Source organism: Oculina patagonica, chromosome 12 (assembly GCF_052425735.1).
Source record: "Oculina patagonica isolate OP01 chromosome 12, crgOcupat, whole genome shotgun sequence".
In the NCBI taxonomy this organism is placed as follows: domain Eukaryota; kingdom Metazoa; phylum Cnidaria; class Anthozoa; order Scleractinia; family Oculinidae; genus Oculina; species Oculina patagonica.
This window is the reverse complement of record NC_135769.1, coordinates 6,337,024-6,356,918: the sequence shown is the minus strand read 5'-3', so window position 1 is coordinate 6,356,918 and position 19,895 is coordinate 6,337,024. Positions and strand designations below refer to the sequence as shown.

The 19,895-nt window shown below is 39.4% G+C and overlaps 1 pseudogene across 1 annotated transcript in view; it reads left to right on the top strand.

Moving 5' to 3' along the window:
• The first annotated feature begins 1,205 nt into the window (after window positions 1–1,205).
• Window positions 1,206–19,895, top strand: part of LOC144631780 (arylsulfatase J-like) — an 82,590-nt pseudogene continuing 63,900 nt past the window's right edge. Inside the window, exons 1-9 of the transcript XR_013566796.1 lie at window positions 1,206–1,240; window positions 3,211–3,322; window positions 3,884–4,043; window positions 5,034–5,150; window positions 5,705–5,854; window positions 6,561–6,809; window positions 7,703–7,847; window positions 8,281–8,559; window positions 10,751–10,813. The product of XR_013566796.1 is annotated as an arylsulfatase J-like (transcript). The remainder of the gene's footprint in view (window positions 1,241–3,210; window positions 3,323–3,883; window positions 4,044–5,033; window positions 5,151–5,704; window positions 5,855–6,560; window positions 6,810–7,702; window positions 7,848–8,280; window positions 8,560–10,750; window positions 10,814–19,895) is intronic.

The window sequence follows — 19,895 nt, the reverse complement described above, 5'->3', positions numbered from 1 at the left end:
TTGAGCCATTCTGGTCAATTAAGATAAGATAACTTTAATTAAACATAGTTAAAAATCCTTCAGCATACAGTATAAAAATAAAATTCAGAGGTACTATGCATTTTGCTCTGAAATAAGACATACTTGGCCTAATTTCAAGGAACACAGACCCACAAAACGGCTGAAAGTAGCCTGCGAGCAGGCTTACCTTGGGGCACGCCGCTTACATGTCGCGGCTTCGTCGCTCCTGTGTCGCTCTCGCGCTTGTCCCAAGGTGAGCCTGCTCGCAGGCTAGGCTGAAAGTCGAGCCCATGTTTGCTGATGACACGTGTTTAAACCGAGCAGAACACTACCACCTAAAAATGGAAAAGTCCCCTCCTCTCCACCCAGCCGCCCATTACATCCTCGTGCCAAGAGCCGCTTGTCACTCTTAGCTGGCTGAGCCTGTGCATGAGAGACAAGTGGCTCTGGGACATGATTTGATTTAAAATGGTTGATTCGTTTGGCTAGATTTGAAAATCTCTTTTTTTAAATCTAGCGAATCAAATCACGTGTCCCCAAAGCCACTTGTTTCTCACGCACAGGCTCAGCTGGCTAATAAAGCCGGGCGGTTCGTTCTGGGTTCGAGAATGGAGCCCATCACTGCCCCACCCCTGCACGGCGCACCCCATCCCCCCACCCCACCAAACAGAGATGGGAGTAGTTGCGATTACCATGAAAACGGATTTTTGAGCAAGGTTGCTACCTTATTGCTCAGTGAAATCATAGTTAGTAGAGGGGACCCTCTACTAGCTATGGTGAAATAGGGCTTAGACTGCAACATGAACACAGTTCTGGAAGACTTGGCCCAATTCCGCCGGTGTCCTACAGAGACGAGCGAAAACGAGAGAAAGGAAGCTTGGGAGCTACCCTTGTTCCCAACTCACTCACGGGAAAGTCACGCGGTTTGGAGCTTGTCACAGGATCCGTTGAGCAACAAATATAAAGAAAATACTCCGCTCACCCGTTTTAGAATTTATTGACATTGTGGTAATTGGGTAGGCTGGACAAAGATGCACTGTTTACCAGCTAGGGATTGAGTTTTGCATCATCATGTGACGGTCCTGTGAACTTCAACAAATTTATTCATTGGCTGGCACTTCACATGGAAATGAATGAACAATTATTTGGAGAACATCACACGATCTGAAATGGGCAATTAAAATATTTACATACGACCTATTAACCAGATCAGTGGAAGTATGGCTGCACTGCAAGCGAGGTAAGATGTAACTTTTGACCTATAAAGGGCCAAAACGGGTTATTTGTGATGTTTAGAGTAGCCTTGCCAAGACCTGCGTTTAACCCCATGCCTGCATGATTGTGCCTACAGTAGCTATCCACGTATTTGAGAAATACCGTACCTTCTGCTAGTATACACATTTTACACAGGTAGGGCAAGGGCTTACAAATATATAAGCTTATAGTACTGCCTCAATTATGGCAAAATATTACTACTGATCTGTATAAACGTTTATCAATTAGCAAAGAAAGCAAAAGAAAAAATAAATAAACAACCATTTAATTTTAACTCTATATATACCATATATTTCCATTAGTTTTATTGCCATCTAGTCCACCGTTAGCTACAGCTAGCATAATTATGACGGGGGTGAATACCATTTAGGTTGGTTGATTGATGGATTTGGTCGAATATAAATTAGGCATGGGTCGCACTTGGATAAGTTTTGCCAGAATTGGTTTACTTTGCGGTAGAAATGTGTCATCGAGACAGTTTGCCTAGTGCGACCCTAGGTTTTCCAGTTGGCAAAAACTTTGCAAATCGGCAAAAACATCAAAGACGCCGTAGTGCTTGGGTGGGGCAGGCAGATTTTCGGAAAATCGAGCTAAACAATAGGAATCAAAGAGGTAACTGTCAACGCTTGTCAGTGAAACAAAAAACACAAGCGCAGTAATTTTCAGTCCGGGCTCTTTCGTCATGGACAGACGTGGTCATTATTATATTCCTTCGCAATTTGAAGGTTTTTTGGGCGATAGCATCGATCAATACCCACAATATTTTGCTGTATACCAGCTGTGCACTTCACGGGCGAGTACGTTACTGTACATGGAAAGGCTCTACTAGCGAGCACTGTGCAGTCTTGGTAGGCAGTTAAAACCGTCAAACTGATTTGTTTGCCCATTAATTGTTCATACATCATACAAAAAAAAAACTGCTGCTCCTTAAGCTGAATAAAATGAAGGAGAATCTTCTTCAGCGGGACGTATGTTTCTTTCGCTTCACCGATTGCGATATTCTGTCTTCTAAAAACATGTGTGAAGACATGTTTTATTTTTTCTAGTACAAGTGCGACCCTACTTAGTTTGACTAAAAGTTTTCCTTTCCGGTGCTGGTTTCAAATTTTTGCGGTTTTTTAGCCGGCAAACATAAAAACTTTTCCCAAGTGTGTCCCATACCTTAGCAAAGCCTAGATAAGCTTAGGATTTTGGTCTGGATTGCATGTCAGGAAGCTCTGATGGTGAATGCATGCTTATGAAGTTTGGATCTCTGGTTGGCAGAATTGTCACAAAATTGAAAAACAAGCATTAAAATTAAAACTTCTTGAAAATTGGCATATAAAACAAAGCATTGTAGTGAAACTATACCACACAAAGTTATCAAGTAATGTAAATTCAGATTTAAATGAAAATAGTGGCAGATTGATGGATTTTGACCAAAAAAAATAGCGGCGCAGATCGATGGATTTGCATATCCCAATTGTCCTTTACACAACAATGCATGTGTAAAACATGTGACTGGAACGTGAAATGTTGTTAAATATTTATTTATTTATTAACTTATTTTTTTGCCAAGTAATTATGAAATCTAGCTACTAAGCTTTTAACCCTAAAAATTTATGGCCTAATAGTTAGTGGCCTAATAGTTAGTGAGCCAGACTCCGGATCGAGTGATCTGGGTTTGAGGCCTGGCCAGGGTCATTGTGTTGAATGTGTTCTTGGGCAAGACATGCCTCCCTCCACCCAAGCGTATAAATGGGTTCCGGCAACATAATGCTGTGAGGGTACCCTGGGATGGACTAGCATCCCATTCAGGGGGGAGTAGAAATATTCCTAGCCACTTAATGCTACAGAAACCAGGACAAGCTCCGGCAAGTACCTGTATGGGCCCTTGGCTCAAGGCTTCCCTTTACATAATTATGTATTTTTAATTTACCTGTTGTTCTTTTCAAGAATGCAGCTACATTGGTTTCTGTTGATAGTGGCCTTACTGTTATCAGTAACTACTGCAGCAGTAAAACAAAACTCCAAGCCTAACATCATATTTATATTGGCAGATGATCTGGTGAGTTTGTAAACATTACATCTGATTTGTAAATTAAACCCCAGTTCATGGTAGACATACACTTTGCTTTTGCTTCAAATAATTATAATGATAGCTGACGAAAAAAGAGAAATGATCATAATGGAATGACGTGTGTGGAGAGAAGAACTCAGAAAAGTCCGTCTTAAAGATAGGGGGACATGGGCCGGGGTTTGCGGTGTTGCTAATTTTTTTATGCGGTGAGTAAAATCCCATCTTGCAGTGTTACGGTGTTCAAAATCCTACGATGTGCGATGTCTGTGTTTTTAAACCTACGGTGTTCGGTGAAATGAAATTATTAGCGGTTTTATGTTTCCTTGTCTAACACTTGCAGAACTAAATTTAGCTCTGTTATGTTTGTTATATTACGGTGACGGTGTTTCGTCAAATTTTCTTGTGGTGATGCAGTACTGTTTGTGTATTATATTATTTTTGCGGTGTTGCGGTGTTCAGGGTGCCCCCATGTCCCCCTCTAAAGAGGTGTCCATCTTATGGAGGTATCCATTAAGAGAGAGTTGACTGTACTGTATATTTTACTTTCAGGGATGGGATGATGTGAGTTTTCATGGCTCAAAGCAGATTCCAACTCCAAACCTGGATGGATTGGCAAACAGTGGAATAATTCTCAACAACTATTATGTGCAGCACATATGCACACCAACACGAAGTGCTATTATGACTGGCTGATATCCCATCCACACAGGTAGCATATTATTATAATAATTATTATTATTATTATTATTATTATTATTTATTATTATTATTATTATTATTATTATTATTATTATTATTATTATTATTATTATGTACCTGTATATATAGCTACAGCTTTAATTATGGATTCTTCACAAACACTTCAGAGGAAAAAAAGAAATTATTAAGCCTGCAGTGAGCCAGCTGACTCATACGTCCAGTAATGCTTTTCTTCGATATCTGTAGCATGAAGCTAAAATGTTATTAAGGGTTTTAAGAGTCCTTTCACCACCTAAGAGTTATTCATCAAAGCATTTTAAAAGGTTACTCCGAAAAGTAAAAGTTTAGAAAAGGGATGTACTGTTTCTACTTTAGGCATATGCATGAAAAGAGGTTAAAGGAAAGCCTCGAGCCAAGTGGCCCATACTGCCTAAGCTTATCCCGGTTTCTGTAGCATTAAGCGGCTAGGAATATTTTTACTCCCCCCTGAATGGGCTGCTAGTCCATCACAGGGCACCCCCTAGCATATGTCGCTGGTACCCATTTATACACCTGAATGGAGAGAGGCGCTATGAGAGTAAAGTGTCTTGCCCAAGAACACAACACAATGAACCCGGCCAGTCCCCAAACCCGGACCACTCAATCCAGAGTTTGGCGCACTAACCATTAGGCCACCATGCCACCGGGGATTCGGTACTGTTTAGATTCCATTCTTCATGGGACTTCAAAGGTATAGATAAAAGGGTACCTTCTCTGTCAAAAGTGGTAAAACTTTTTTGAGTGCCCCCACCCCCATTTGTAACGGTGGTGAACTGTCTAAGATCCCATCCAGAGGGGGAGGTGATGGAATCCAAACTTATTCATTAGTACCAGGATTGGAATGGACTTGATCTGTTTTTCTATATCAACTAATACAATGTACATGTATGTAATTGTCTTCAAAAACATTGTGACTAATAAATTTATGCATCAAAGGTACATGTATGTACTTATTATTCAGGCATGCAACATGACGTTATTCTAGCTGCACATGCAGCCATATGGACTTGGATTAAATGAGACCCTTATGCCACAATATTTCAAACAGCTTGGATACGCCACACATGGTGTTGGAAAGGTGCAGTTGCATATTTAACTGCTTTTTTGAAAATGGATAACGTACATGTATTTATTACTGACATTGGTTGATTTTGGTAAGGTCAGTTAGAATAAGAAAAAAAAAGGATGAGAGGTCTTGGTTGAAATATTCATTTTCGTGAAAAAGGGGCACTTGACTTAAAATCACAATAATTATATTATCAATTTTTTTATTAATAAGTCCTATTCTTTCAGTTTCACTTGTAAATGGGGGTTCAGAAGAGGTGGGAACCCAGGAGAAGGGGATGTCTGGGTTACTGAAGGTAGAAGAGGAAGGAGCAGAAAGCAGGAGTTTTAAGAGGGTGGGAGGGGAACTTGCGACATATCGGGAAGTATTTTGCAAATTACAAAAGGCATAAAGAGGCAGGAGCCGCCAATCCAGGAAAGCTTTTCCTTGTGGTGATGCAACATATACATATGTTTGTTGGTTTAACTGATTAGAAGTGGCTTCATGAACAAATGCATACATGTACACTTGGGTTTCGACATGTTCATGCATATAAATCTTGCATGTTTTCGTTTTTCTTTTTTTAGTGGCATCTTGGTTTCTTCAAAACAGAGTACCTTCCCACCAATAGAGGCTTTGATTCCTTCTTTGGTTACTGGTGTGGTAAAGAAGATTATTGGGATCATTCAATATTTGAAACAGGTGGTTGGGGACTGGATCTACATAATGATACAGAGGTAAAAATTAATAAGTTGAATAGGTGATTAATACTGAAATGTGAGTCTTTTAATTGTTACGAATGCCTGTTTTCGTGATTTATTGGGTGTGAAATGTAGCACAGCTGCATGTATTGGGTGATTCCAGAAAATATCCATACCCTACCACAGGGGTTTGACGTTTGATCAGAGTGGGGACGGAGTTGATACATAGTCGAACTGACTGACTGGCCATGTCGAACTTAATTCTTGGGTCGAACCAAATTACATCTCTCAAACTTAATGCCTGATTCCCCTTTATGATGCCTGCCTGCAGGGAATCATGGTAATTGTATTCATCAAAACATGCGTGAGACTAAGCCAATGATGAATACAACTACCATGATTCCCTGCAGGTGTGCATCGTAGAGGGAATGGCCCACTGTTTCAAACATCAATCTCTTCATGTACTTAATCGGGGGGTGTTAGGCTTAGCACATGAAAAGTTTGACGTTTGAACCAGGCCTAAGCTACTCTAGAAATCCGAGGGTAAACAAAGTATTCAGATATTCAGATTATTTATTGAACAGACACCCTGTGACACTGAATGAAATGGTAAGTGTAGAGTGTTAGCCATTTCAGGAAAAGTAAAGTGTATAGATTAATTGATGCACAGTTCAGATGTAATTCCTGTTTTGCGGCTAGAGAGGTGATAGTGAGTAAGGTTTAACTTATTTTACAATTTCAGCCTGTCTGGACTGAATGGGGGCATTACAGTTCTGACATGTTTACAGAGAAAGCTGTCGATATAATTAAGAACCACAATCCTTCCACGCCGCTGTTTTTGTATCTTCCTTATCAAGCCGTCCATAGTGCAAATTACATTCAACCGCTCCAAGCACCCCCTGATATAGTGGCAAACTTTACCAACATTGAGGATGAGAACAGAAGAATATTTGCTGGAATGGTGACGGGCCTCGATCAGGGTGTGGGAAAGGTACGTTCGTCCTCCTTTCCTTAACCTCCATCTCTTCCTCCCTTTAGTCCTTCCTCCCTCCCCCTTCCTTCCTTCCCCCCTTCCTTCCTTCCTTCCTTCCTTCCTCCTTTCTTCCTTCCTTCCTTCCTCTTTTTCTCCTTTCTTTCCTTCCTTCCTTCTATTTTTTCCTTTAAAACTTCCTCCTTCTAACCTGTCTCACTCCCACCCTCCTCTTTTTCCTCTCTCCTTTGCTCCCTTTGCCTGCCTGCCCACCCACCCTTCTTATTTCCTCCCCCTCTCCCTCTTTTTCCCTCCTTCCTTTCCTTCCTTTTTCTACCTTTTCTCTTTTATTTTTTCCTATTATTTTTTCTTTCGTTCCTTCCATCATTTACATCGTTCGTTCTTTCTTTCTTTCTTTCTTTCTTTCTTTCTTTCTTTCTTCCTTACTTACTTACTTACTTTTTTTACTTTTACTTTTACTTTCTTTCTTCCTTTCTTTCTTCCTTTCTCTCTCTCTTTCTTTCTTTTTTTTCTTTCTCTCTTTCTTTCTTTTTTCCTTTCTTTCTTCCTTTCTTCCTTTCTCTCTCTCTCTCTCTCTTTCTTTCTTTCTTTCTTTCTTTCTTTCTTTCTTTCTTTCTTTCTTTCTTTCTTTCTTTCTTTCTTTCTTTCTTTCTTTCTTTCTTTCTTTCTTTCTTTCTTTCTTTCTTTCTTTCTTTCTTTCTTTCTTTCTTTCTTTCTTTCTTTCTTTCTTTCTTTCTCTTCGTCTGTCTTTCTGTCTTTCTTTCTTTCCTTGTGTTACCCCGGGTAATTTGCTTATTTACTCCATGAATGTGAAGAAGATTGAAGCTGATTATAGTAAAAAAATTGTCCCCTTTATCCTAACAGATAATGTTAAAAGAAAATTCTCTTAACAGGTTCTTGATGCACTCAAGGCCAGTGGTTTGTATGACAACTCAGTCATTGTCTTCTCAACGGATAACGGTGGCCCTGCTGCAGGTTTTGACATGAACACTGCTTGCAATTACCCTCTGAGGGGCATGAAGTGGACACTCTGGGAAGGTGTGCTTTGAGACAAAAAGACGACTGAAGATTAAGCATTAATTACCTTGTGGATTGACAAAGAATATATTAATTGACTTGGTTTATGCACAGTTCAGTCCTTTGCTTAGGTAGAAAACAGCACTCCTCTTAAGCAGGGAATAGCAAATTGCAGAGGATAGTGCTTTAGTTTTACAGAGAATTCGAGTTACCGGTAGCACTCTGGTTAGGCAAGAACAGTGCTTTTGTTAGGCAAGAATACACCCATGTACAGATAGCAGTTTTGTTTAATAAGCCAGAAGAGCACTTTGGTTAGGCAGAGAATGGTATATCCTGGCAGAGATTGGGAGAAAAAAGCATTATGGTCAGAGAATGGAAGTTGAGTAACCTAGTAGCTGGAGTCTGTAATTTTATCGTTTGACTTAAACAGTTAACCTGGTTTTCCATTTGACAGGAGGTGTCCGTGGTACAGGATTCATACACAGTCCCCTGTTTCGTTCAAAAGGCTTTGTAAGCTACCAACTTATGCACGTGACTGACTGGCTTCCAACACTGTACTCTGTAGCAGGGGGTGACATTCGTAACCTACGTAATGTGGATGGTTATGACATGTGGAATGCTCTTGTGCATTCTTTAAGATCTCCTCGTGAAGAAATCCTTCACAACATTGATCCTCTGCGAAATGGGGAAGCAGCCTTAAGATTCAAAATCTGGAAGCTTCTTGTTAATATAAGTAAGCAAAATTGTTAAGTCTTAGTTTGGTTGTGGCTACATTTAGGCGATAAGGTGGCCTTATCATGCATTGTCAGCATGTTGGACTTGAGAGCAAGCAGTCTCGTGTTCAAGCCCTGGCCAGTGGGAGGGGGCACGTGGGGGTGGGGGTGGGGGGCTGAGTGTTATTTTACCTACCTTTTAGGTTAACTTTTGCTAGTTCATTTGGCTTGGGGGAGTTCTAGATGTAAACTAACTATAAACAGTCATAGAAATTGATGGCCACAATATCGTCACTATCTTATTATTTTATGGGGTCACCCAATATATCTTGAATCGAGGCACACAACTCTGAAACTAAGAGTCAACTGCTCACCAGAATTTCCTTAGCCCTTAAAAATTGAAAATACGGGTAGCTTTCATAATGGACGAATAAAAAATAGCTCAAACAGTTTGTATGTGGTTTAATATGCAAAAACTATGTCATGGATCAGAAGCTGAATTTCATTTGCATTATTAAGATCTGCACTCATTTGTCTAAGAGGCTCTAGGGCACGAAGAAGACCTCGACGAGATATTAAGAACACTGACATTGACATTGAAATTGCAGGAAGTGTGTATTTTAAATAGTTTTTCTTTTGTTTTTGATTGCTACTCGAGTACGCTAGATCACATCTAACGCACAATGTAACCATTGTGTTTCCTTTGCATTTTAAATTGCTCATTCCAATTTTAAAAGCTTCTCAGATTTTATTCATTTTCTTTATAACATACTTTGCTTTTCATTTTAACGTCTGTATCATAGAACCATTTTATTGTAAATAGTTTTGCGCCACAGATAATTATCACAGAAGTTTTTAATAAGGTTTGTTATGATTAATTGCCCCCGCAGGGTTCTGGCCCACCCGAGGAGGCACCTTAGAAGTCCCCGCGTAGGTAGGTAAAATGTGTGCATTCAGTGAATGGTACCGGAAAAAATCTCGATTTTGGTCAAAGCGGCTCGCAAAGGATTGCCCTTTTGCTCGCAAAGGATTGCCGGGACGCTCGTAAAGGAGCAACGGAAGTCAGTGCCGCAAAGGATAAAATAGCCGTCGCACTGTGATCACAAGAAACATCTGTTGCTTGAAGAAATAGCTAAAACGTGTGTCTGGAATTGAAATGATACCGAAAATGACATGGAAAGCATAACAGGCGTATCACCCAGAGACGAAGAGTTTCTTATCTTAATCAGCGACTGAACGTCGTGAAAACAACTGAAAATCGCATACATTTTGCGACGAGTAATAAACAAAAGCGTGAACTTTGTCATGCATTACAAGGTAATTCGTTTCGCTAAAAAACCGTCAGTTTATTTGATCCAAAGAGTCGTTGAATAAGGATCAAAAATTGTTTTCTCGAATCTTTGAATTTGCCATATTTAGTTACTCGTGGAATTATTAGGCTTTTTCGCTTGGAAATTATTGTAAGTTCATTTTGAATGTTACTAAGCGCGGGAATAACCTTGCGTGTTGTCGCCACAAACAATGTGTAATGTGTTATTTCTGCTAGGTAATATATTCGACTTGAACTTGTGATATTTTTTTAGGATGCAACGGTGTCACACAACAAGAAATTCTGCAGCAAACAATGTAGTGACGTACATTGCACAATAAAAAAGAAGCCTAATTGTGTAGTCCATCGGCATCGATAATTTAAGGCGGAAAAAAGACACCACTAATATTGCTGTATAACAAATTATGAATAGGCGGGGGCAGCTTTATAGTGAGAACTATTACTAGTAATAATAATAAATAGTAATGTAATTTTGATAATTTTTCCACTATTTCGCCATTTTACCATATTAGGGCAAAAGAGCGGGCAAAATATGCCACATTATTACACTGTAAAAAATGTACGGACAGACAAAATTACGGAATACGGACCCAAACTAAGAGGAAAAAATAGTGAAATAAATAATAAACCCCTTAATTAATAGTTTTGACATATAAGACTTGCGGACATTTTACTCATTGTATATATTTTTCCTCGCCTCTAGCGGGCGGGTAGTATATAATTTATTAGACCACTGAATGAGGTGTACATATTTCTTTGTGTTTACGTCAATAGTGTTGAAGCACTAAGGTAGAAATGACTTGTTTTTGTGCGCTTTTATTTCGGATGATAGGTAATCCTTTGTCTCCACCTCACTCTCTCTCTCTCTCTCTACCCTTCAGGTACAGATTGGAGTGGATGGTATGCTCCCCCCGGATTTGAAAACTCAAATCACTCCACCAGAGGTGCAGCCTTGAAAAATGTTGAAGTTACTTGTGGCAAGCCACCGACTTCTCCACCCGAGTGTACACATGAGCTGGGCCCTTGTTTGTTTGTCATCCAAAAGGATCCTTGTGAATATGTCAACCAGGCTAAGAACGAACCAGCCATACTAGAGTTGATGCTGCAGCGGCTTGATGAATACAGAAAGACCATGGTGCCACCAAGGAACAAACCTGCCGACCCGAATGCTAATCCTGACAACTTTGGTGGAGTGTGGAGCCCCTGGATGGACCAAAATTAGATTAAAATTAAAACACAAACATTTCTTTTTGCGCCTGTTTCAAAACAAGTCTTGGTGAAAAGCCTTTCATATGGAAATGAGTCTTACTTACATTGCTCAGTTTTATACAAATTAGTAAATTCATTTTCATAGAAAAGGTTTTTGCACCAAGCCTCATAGTTTTCAAATCAGAGGTTACGCGGTAATGGTGTGTTAGCTACAGTTGTAAACGAGCAGGTGGGAGGGGTAGCAGAGGAGAAGGCGACGAAAATGCCGGATGAGAATGGGTGTTGTTTGTACCCAATTACCCTTGGCCTCTTTATATACGAAAGTCCTGAACGACGGGGAGGGGGTCGGTAGGGGAAGCGGGGGGGGGTTAAAATCCCATTTCTTTCCAAGCCTATTGTTTTCCCTATTTTCCAAATCCCAGTCCCAGCTCCATCGTATTCTGTTTGCGGTTCCCAGTCCCAGAAACCTCACTCCCATTTTACCAGGGAAATTTGGCCAAATCCCAGTTCCCATTTTACCCCTTCAGGCCCCTCATACAGTTGTATACCTGTATACCTGTCTCTTTTACATCTTTATAAAACTGTAGCAATGCACGTAATTCAGTCCAAGGACTGCTAAGTGTTATAGTTTTTAATAAACGATAATTCTCTCTCTCTCTTCTCTATTTATTGAATTTTTTATTGTATTTTTTCATGTTCCCGGATGTTCCGGAATGCACCGAAATGTTCCATGTTCCAGATTTTATCGACGGCCTTACTATCCTTCAAACGGACGACAATCGTTCGGGGAATACAGGGAATATGATTCCAATCAGATCTAAATAAATCTGTTCCCAGTGTGTACATTAAAGGGACTGTGTCTCGGCTAAGTTAATTTTATTTTATTTAATTTTGCCAAATACCATAAAATTCCGGTTATAACCCCGGGGTTTATACAACTTCGTAAAAGGTTTTGGGTGGGCTTATAAACGGAGGGGCTTATATCCGGAAAGGCTTATAAGCGGAATAAAAAAAAAACGTTTTGAAACAAGCCACGGGAGTGTTGATCGAAATACGTTTTTAAGTTAAAAACGCATAATAAAGCAACATTTAGCTCTGTTTAGTACTGTCATCCGGCAGAGGGGGGCTTATAATCGGATGTATTTTTTTGTTGCCAGATAGATGGGCCTATAACCGGGGGGGCTTATAAGCGGGAGGGCTTACAACCGGAATTTTACGGTATTTGCTATGAAACTAAATGTTTGCAAAGAAATTAATTCTATGATTCTAAATGACAAAACCATAGCTTCATTGCAGCCAAATGTGTCTTCCTGGCGCGTTTGAAAATTAACTGATCCGCCGGACCATATTTCAAAAACCCGTTTCGCAATCCGTTTCTGTCAATCTTCGACACTTTTGACCATCCGTACCTTCTTTTGCATTTTGAGTGTTATTTAAATATTCCTTAACTGTTATTTTATATATTTTTTTAACGAATTTGATGGTCATTTCCTATGCCTAAGTTTGGCTGAAACCCGTGAAACGGTCCCTTTAAGTACAGAGAAGTCACAGGTTTCCTTCCAGCTTGCGCAGAAAGATGCGTCTAAGTGGCGAGCTATGTGTATAGTTTGTTCAATGAAGGTAATCGATAGATGGAAAAATCCACCCGGATCTATATACGTTGTTGTTCAGTTCAGGCATACTTTCTCGATAACATTTGCTATTATTGTGACCAAAAATAAAGTGATCCTAAAAGTCGCAAACAATTTACCCGAATACTCTACAGTCAACTCTCTCTTAACGGACACCTCTATAAGACGACACCTCCATAAGACGGACACCTTGTGATGGTCCCTGCCGTTTTTCAGTCATTTTACTGTAACCAAACGCCCTATAAGACGGACAACGGACACTTTGAAATCATTAACGGACACCTCTATAAGACGGACACCTCCATAAGACGGACACCTTGTGATGGTCCCTGCCGTTTTTCAGTCATTTTACTGTAACCAAACTCCCTATAAGACGGACAACGGACACTTTGAAATCATTAACGGACACTTGAGAAGTGTTTTGTTATCATGTTTTATTAGTGAAAATACTCCCAAACTTCGCAAAGTTAGTCAGTGCCCTAAGGATACGTGTTTGCCAAGCTTATTAACCACAAACAATGACACTTTAACGGATTACTTCTTTGCTTACGTATATGAATACTAAAGAAGTCGTTCTCTACTTACAGTCTTACAGTTTGTAGAAGCTCTCAATTTTTGCTTTAAAAAGCAAATACGGTCCTTTTATTATTTTAGACTCGTTGCAGTTAGCAAAGGTTGTTGCATTGTGCAAAGGTTTAGCTTTATTATCTCAGAATTACTGGTGTCATGTTACCTCGACTCTCTACAGAGCGGACACCTCTCTAAGACGGACAACTGCGGCCGGTCCCGAAGGTGTTCGTCTTAGAGAGAGTTGACTGTATTAATTTGTTACAATCATCCTCTTGGTTGTTCGAGTGTCCATGTTTTTTCTTCCAACGTCAAATTCTCCAGGAGCGAACTTGCAAAATAAAATCCTGCTAGGTAATTGACCACTCCAGTACGGATTTTAACATTTGGCTTGTGTTCGTATTAAAACGCAGACAAGAGCCATATCATGCCATAACAACTGTGAAAGTATTATAACTTCCTATTAGTCCGTGACAACTGTTTAACAATTTTCATGACGAGTAAAGTACATTTTAGCAATGTTAGAGCCTGTTTACAAGCAGGTAGGGTAACCTTAGTGCTTGGGTTACTAAGGTTTTTTTAGCTTCTTGGAGCCAAAATGAAGTTGTCCCGGGTAGGCGAATTATCCCTAGCAGAGCGTTTACAAGGCGCTAGGGTTACCCTAGTGCTAGGGTAACCCTAGCTGCCTTGTAAACACGTCGATGAAAAAAAGAAGAAATGTGGGAGCACTAGGGTAACCCTCCTGCTAGGGTAACCCTAGCACTAGGGTTACCCTACCTGCTTGTAAACAGGCCCTTAGGCCACTTGTTTGATTTCCAATTTAAATTCCAACACCTGGATTTTCAGGTAGCGCTAATTGTTTATGATGATGCCCCATTACACACATTTAAAAGCTTTGAAGGGCAACAGATTAACCAGAATAACCGGCTCCGCTGTTTCTAAAGCGGTTAGAGCAGCTCTCTTAGCGTTGTTAAAAAAATTTAAGTTCTCACGGGTACCGACCTTTCCGTGAAGAAATTTTATACAACATTACTTGTATGCAATGCACATTTCATTTCATCTCTGACAAATTCAATAATCATAGTAGTGCATGTATTGATAAATACAAGAAGTGAAGCTGCATTAGTTTAGAACTTTGGCGAGTGAAAAATAGCATTTTCCATGTCTGCTCACTGCAGAGAAATAAAATTTAATTTGTAAGCCCAACAAAGCCTAAACAAAACCCTTTATTAAACAAATAAGGCTGTGGATAGCTCTGTGCCCTTTGTTAAGTAATAACTGATTGCAAATAAGGTTGTTTTATAAATGGACAGTACGGATTTGCAGAATTGAGTTCACTGTCACCTTTCGTTGATCGGAGGCAGGTCGTAGCAGAAAGCTCTGCCCAAGATGGATGTCGCAGTGAAAACAATACCGGTGTTACAAATATTTCTTGCTGTTGGTAAGAGCAAGTCTTTATATATGCTTATTTTTAACTTCATTATACTGCAAGGTTTTCTTAACGGTGAATTACCCTCGGCACATGGCCATTTGATATGGCAGAAATTTATTTCTCTCGGTTGTATGATCGTCTTATTCTGTATTCGAGTCTCACTGACCTTGCCAAGATACACTCCATAAAGCGTCAAATAAAAAGGTATAAGGCGATTAAAAATTAGTCAGTTAGCCCTACAAAATATTCAGGAGCTTATATTAGCTTAAGCAATCAGTATTGCGGCACTAATGGCAAAGCATACTAAGAAAAAATAAAGAAGTCCTGGTCTCCAACCAGTACGAAAAGACATGTATTTCTCGATGCTGTTTTGCTTTGGATAGCTATGAAGTCTCGTCCGTACTTTTTTTCAGGCAGCGGCAGTGATAGTAAGATGTCGGCAGAACTGCAAGTTCAATCGAATTTCGATAACAAACGAGTCTTGAGTTATGTCGTATACAAAAGGTTGAACTTTCCTTGGTTTTTGTCCAAACAAAAGCTATGATCAACCCCATACATTTACCGAGTAGGCATACAGTTCTTTGCATTGTTTATTAAAACAAAAGCTAGAACAATCAAGAATGTTTTGGACTTAAGCGCTTTGTTTGAGTAATATTGGTCCAAAATAATTTTAGACTTTAGAAAGGAATATACCAAAAGTATCGAGTTTTTGAATTTCTCTTTTTTTGCATTGTGCACACCTACTGTGTCACAATGTAGTGATCTTAGGACTTGGCAGATTGTGCTAGCATAATTTTTGTCATATATAATAGGAGCAAAGAAGCATAATTTTTTAAACGAGCACTTCCACGGCATAATTAGCAAATTTTAGCACTTTTTGGAGCATAAATTCATAAAATTTAGTAAATGTGATGTCTTTTCTAAGAAATAAATTACATTTAGGTAGTATGTTCTTGCAATGCGTGTTTTAGCTACGGTAATAGTAGAATTGACAGCTGACGGCCGAGACAAAGTACCATAAAACACAAATAAATTTACAAGTACAGTTTATTTGAAAAACATCATAATTTGGTGTCGTTATTGCGCGCCTCTATCTACAGAATCTACGTCATTTTGTGAGCATAATTTGGGAATTCTGACATAATTTTGGCATAATTTGGCAAATTTCGAGCACTGCTAGTATGCCACTTTTAGGAGCACATTCCGCCAATTTCCGGGTGCTCGGTAGAACTTTAAAAAGGCTGCTCTCGTTAAAATAATCCCTTAAAATTCATTACAAGGTTTTAGCTGCAACTGAGAGAGACCATAGTGGTCTGGTTTCTGTGGACTTGCGGAAGAAATAGTTAAACAGGACAAGAGAAAATAGAAAGAGAATTTGAGTAAGCATGCATTAACGGCTTAAGCCTTTTAAAATACCAACATTATATACAAAAATACAAGATACCGTTTAATTATTTATACCATGCCATAGAAAATACAGCCAATCAGAATACAGGAAAGCCGTTGTATATTCGACGGTATTCAATCCAACCTTCCCATCGTGCGCTGCGATCTTATTCTCGATGAAATTTAGTAAGCGTATTTTAAATGGCATGGTATAAAATAGTTACACAACACTTTCTCGTGGTATACTATGGAATATCCCACTTGTCACTTGTATTTTCTTGGTATACACACTCGCCTAAAGGCTCGTGTGTATACCGAGAAAATACCAGTGACTCGAAGGATATTCCATATTATTAAATTCTCAACCTCGGATATTGCATTTCTAGCTTTCTGATTGGTTCCCTGAATCCCGGTTATCAGCTCGTATACCTATGTTTGACCTTATATGGGAAATGAGTGCGGCAAGTGTCGCTCAGCGTAAAGTTTTTCTATGGGAAGCGACAGTTCCATCAGAAAAAATGGTTGAAAACAGCAAATTTGGCGAGCTTTATGAACAAGAAATAATCAGCGCTGCCTACAAAAACCACAGAAATGCCATAGTAAAATTAACTACCCAAAACAAAAGGATTGATGCGAAAAGTTTAATTAATAATACTTGTAAACGCACAGCAAGAGCGAGTGAATAGAAAAGCAGCAAATAATTTACGAAAGAACGGCAAACTGACACAGTTTCATTCATTGTACGTCATAAAATTAGGCTCAGCACTTCTGTAAAGTTTGTTACCTTTCAATCTTGTTCTTGTCCTTTTATACTTCAATAAGCCTGTTCCACTTTGAGCTTAATTTCGCTACAAATAATATAGCAGTCTTGATGACAGCCGTGGAGCCGTAAATTACAAGTACAATGTGAACACTTGCTTCGTTCTACTTGCAGAAGACGTGTAGTTTCCAGAAAAGCTTTTGCTTCGGATCATCCCGTAAATCTTAACTGTTGTCACAATTTTCAGGATACATAGACGACCTTAGAGGAGATTTTTCGATGAAAATCTTGGGAAGAAAACTCTCAGCTCGCTCGCTTTCCTTGCGTGTTTCATTCAACTCAAGAAGTGAACGCCGCGCCACAAATTTTCCCGCCTCCACATACTATCACTTCGTTTACATCAAACTGAAATGTCCAGTCGATTTAAACTTAAAGAAGAATTTAATAAAACAATTATTCTATTCGCCCTTGTTGGATACGAGTCGGGCTCATAGAATAATTGTTAAGTATACCACTCGAAAGCGTTGCATAACTAGTATATAAACTGCAGTGGTATAGCGAGTGGTAGCAAATCGAGAAAAATGGTATCACACGTGTGGATAAATACTAGTTATGCAACGCTTTCGAGTGGTATACTTATACCTAATCGTACCTTTTTGGTACGCTTCGGCGGCATATCAGGCGAGTTTGGTCGAGCCATGGTTCGTATTTTGGCGAGACGCAGTCGAGCCAAAATACCCATGGCGAGACCAAACGAGCCTGATATGCCGCCGAAGCGTACCAAAAAGGTACTATTAGGTATTTACCGTACCCAAATTTAGCCAAAAATCCGGTGATATTATTTGCTCTGTTGAAGCCATGCTTGCCAGACACGTAGTGCGAAATGTGTTGACCAGCTTGTATTGATACTTCAGTTTAGTCTTCAACACTTTTATCAAGTCCTCTTCTCACATTTTTTTACTCGTTTGTTTGGAGTTTCGTTCCCTAAATTTTCAAAATCCAAATTTAGCGAAACATTTGGAGACTCCGCCTTCGTTGTTTCAGTGTGAATGTTTCAGTACTCGTCGGTAAACATCGCGCAATTGGCGAGCGCGCTCAAGTTTAGTTTTGGCGGGAAAGTTTTTCTCATTTTACGACCGGTAAGCACCAGCTAATTAAAAATACTCGTTTATGTTTTATTGGTAAAACCTCTTTTCAATTCATCGTACGGAAACACTACTTTAATTCAAAGTGACCGTGATATGGTGGCATATCAGGTCAGTGACTTGATATCGTAGGATATCAGGACAGTAGATCGCGCTTCTGATTGGCTACTTGCGAATTTGGGTACGGTAATATGGAATATCCCACGAGTCACTTTTATTTTCTCGGTATACACACGAGCCTTTAGGCGAGTGTGTATACCAAGAAAATACAAGTGACAAGTGGGATATTCCATATTATTAAATTTTCAGCCACGGATATTGCATTTCTAGCATTCTGATTGGTTCACTCAATCCCGGTTGTCAGCTCGTATACCTTAGTTTGACCTTATTTGGAAAATGATTGCGTTACTTTTGCCAAGCTAAAATTTTTCTCCGGGAAGCGACAGTTCCATCGGAAAAATGGTGGCAGCAAATTTGGCGAACTTTATGAACAAGAAATAATCAGCGGTGCCTACCACAACCACAGAAATGCCATAGTAAAATTAACTACGCAAAACAAAAGGATTGATGCGAAAAGTTTAATTAATAATACTTGTAAACACACAACAAGAGCGAGTCAATAAAGTAGAAAAGCAGCAAATAATTTACGAAAGAACGGCAAACTGACACAGTTTCATTCAGTGTACGTCATAAAACTAGGCTCAGCACTTCCGTAAAGTTTGTTACCTTTCAATCTTGGTTTTGTCCTTTTATACTTTAACAAACCTGTTCCACTTTAAGCTGAATTTCGCTTCAAATAATATAGCAGTCTTGATGACAGCCGTGGAGCCGTAAAGAAGTACAATGTAAACACTTGCTTCGTTCGACTTGCACAAGACTTGTAGTTTCCAGAAAAGCTTTTGCTTCGGATCTTCTCGTAAATCTTAACTGTTGTCACAATTTCCAGGATATTTAGACGACTTTAGAGGGGGATTGTTAGAGGAAAATCTTGGAAAGAAAACTCTCTGGCTCGCTTTCCTCGTATGTTTCATTCAACTCAAGAAGTGAACAACGCGCCAGAAATTTTCCCGCGCCTCCTCATACTATCACTTCGTTTACATCAAAATGAAATGTCCAGTCGATTTAAAGTGGAGAAGAATTTAATAAAACAATTATTCCATTCGCCCTTGTTGGATACGAGTCGTTATAGCCAACTCGGCGCTTCGCGCCTCGTTGGCTATTTACCACCTCGTATCCAACGCGGGCTCATGGAATAATTGTTAAGTATACCACGAGAAAGTGTTGTGTAACTATTTTATACCATGCCATAGAAAATACGCTTACTAAATTTCGTCGAGAATACAATCGCAGCGCACGATGGGAAGGTTGGGTTGAATACCGTCGAATATACAACGGCTTTCCTGTATTCTGATTGGCTGTATTTTCTATGGCATAGTATAAAAATGATATCCACACGTGTGTGATATCATTTTTGACCAATCAGCTCGCAGAGTTTGCCGTGTTTCAATGCTCAATAAGCCAAATTTTATCGATATTAAGTCGAAACATATTCGGATCTTCCTCGGCAATCTTCGGAAAACTTCGGAAATTTTTGGAAAAGGTTCGGCAAATGTTCGGAATCATTCGTACGATCTTCGGACAACATTTTGAAAATCTTCGGAAATCTTCGGAAAATCGTCAAAAAACATCGTAATTAGTAGGTTTATATAATAAACAGAATAATACATGGTTGCTTGGATATATGAAATTTCTCTTCTCGTGTTGAAAACCGATATCTCACTCGTGAGCTATCGATTTGAACACTCGAAGATAAATTTCATATCTCCGCGCAACCATGTATTATCCTCTATATTATACAGTTTTGGGGTTTAAAAGCGGCTTGCCGAGGCAATAACG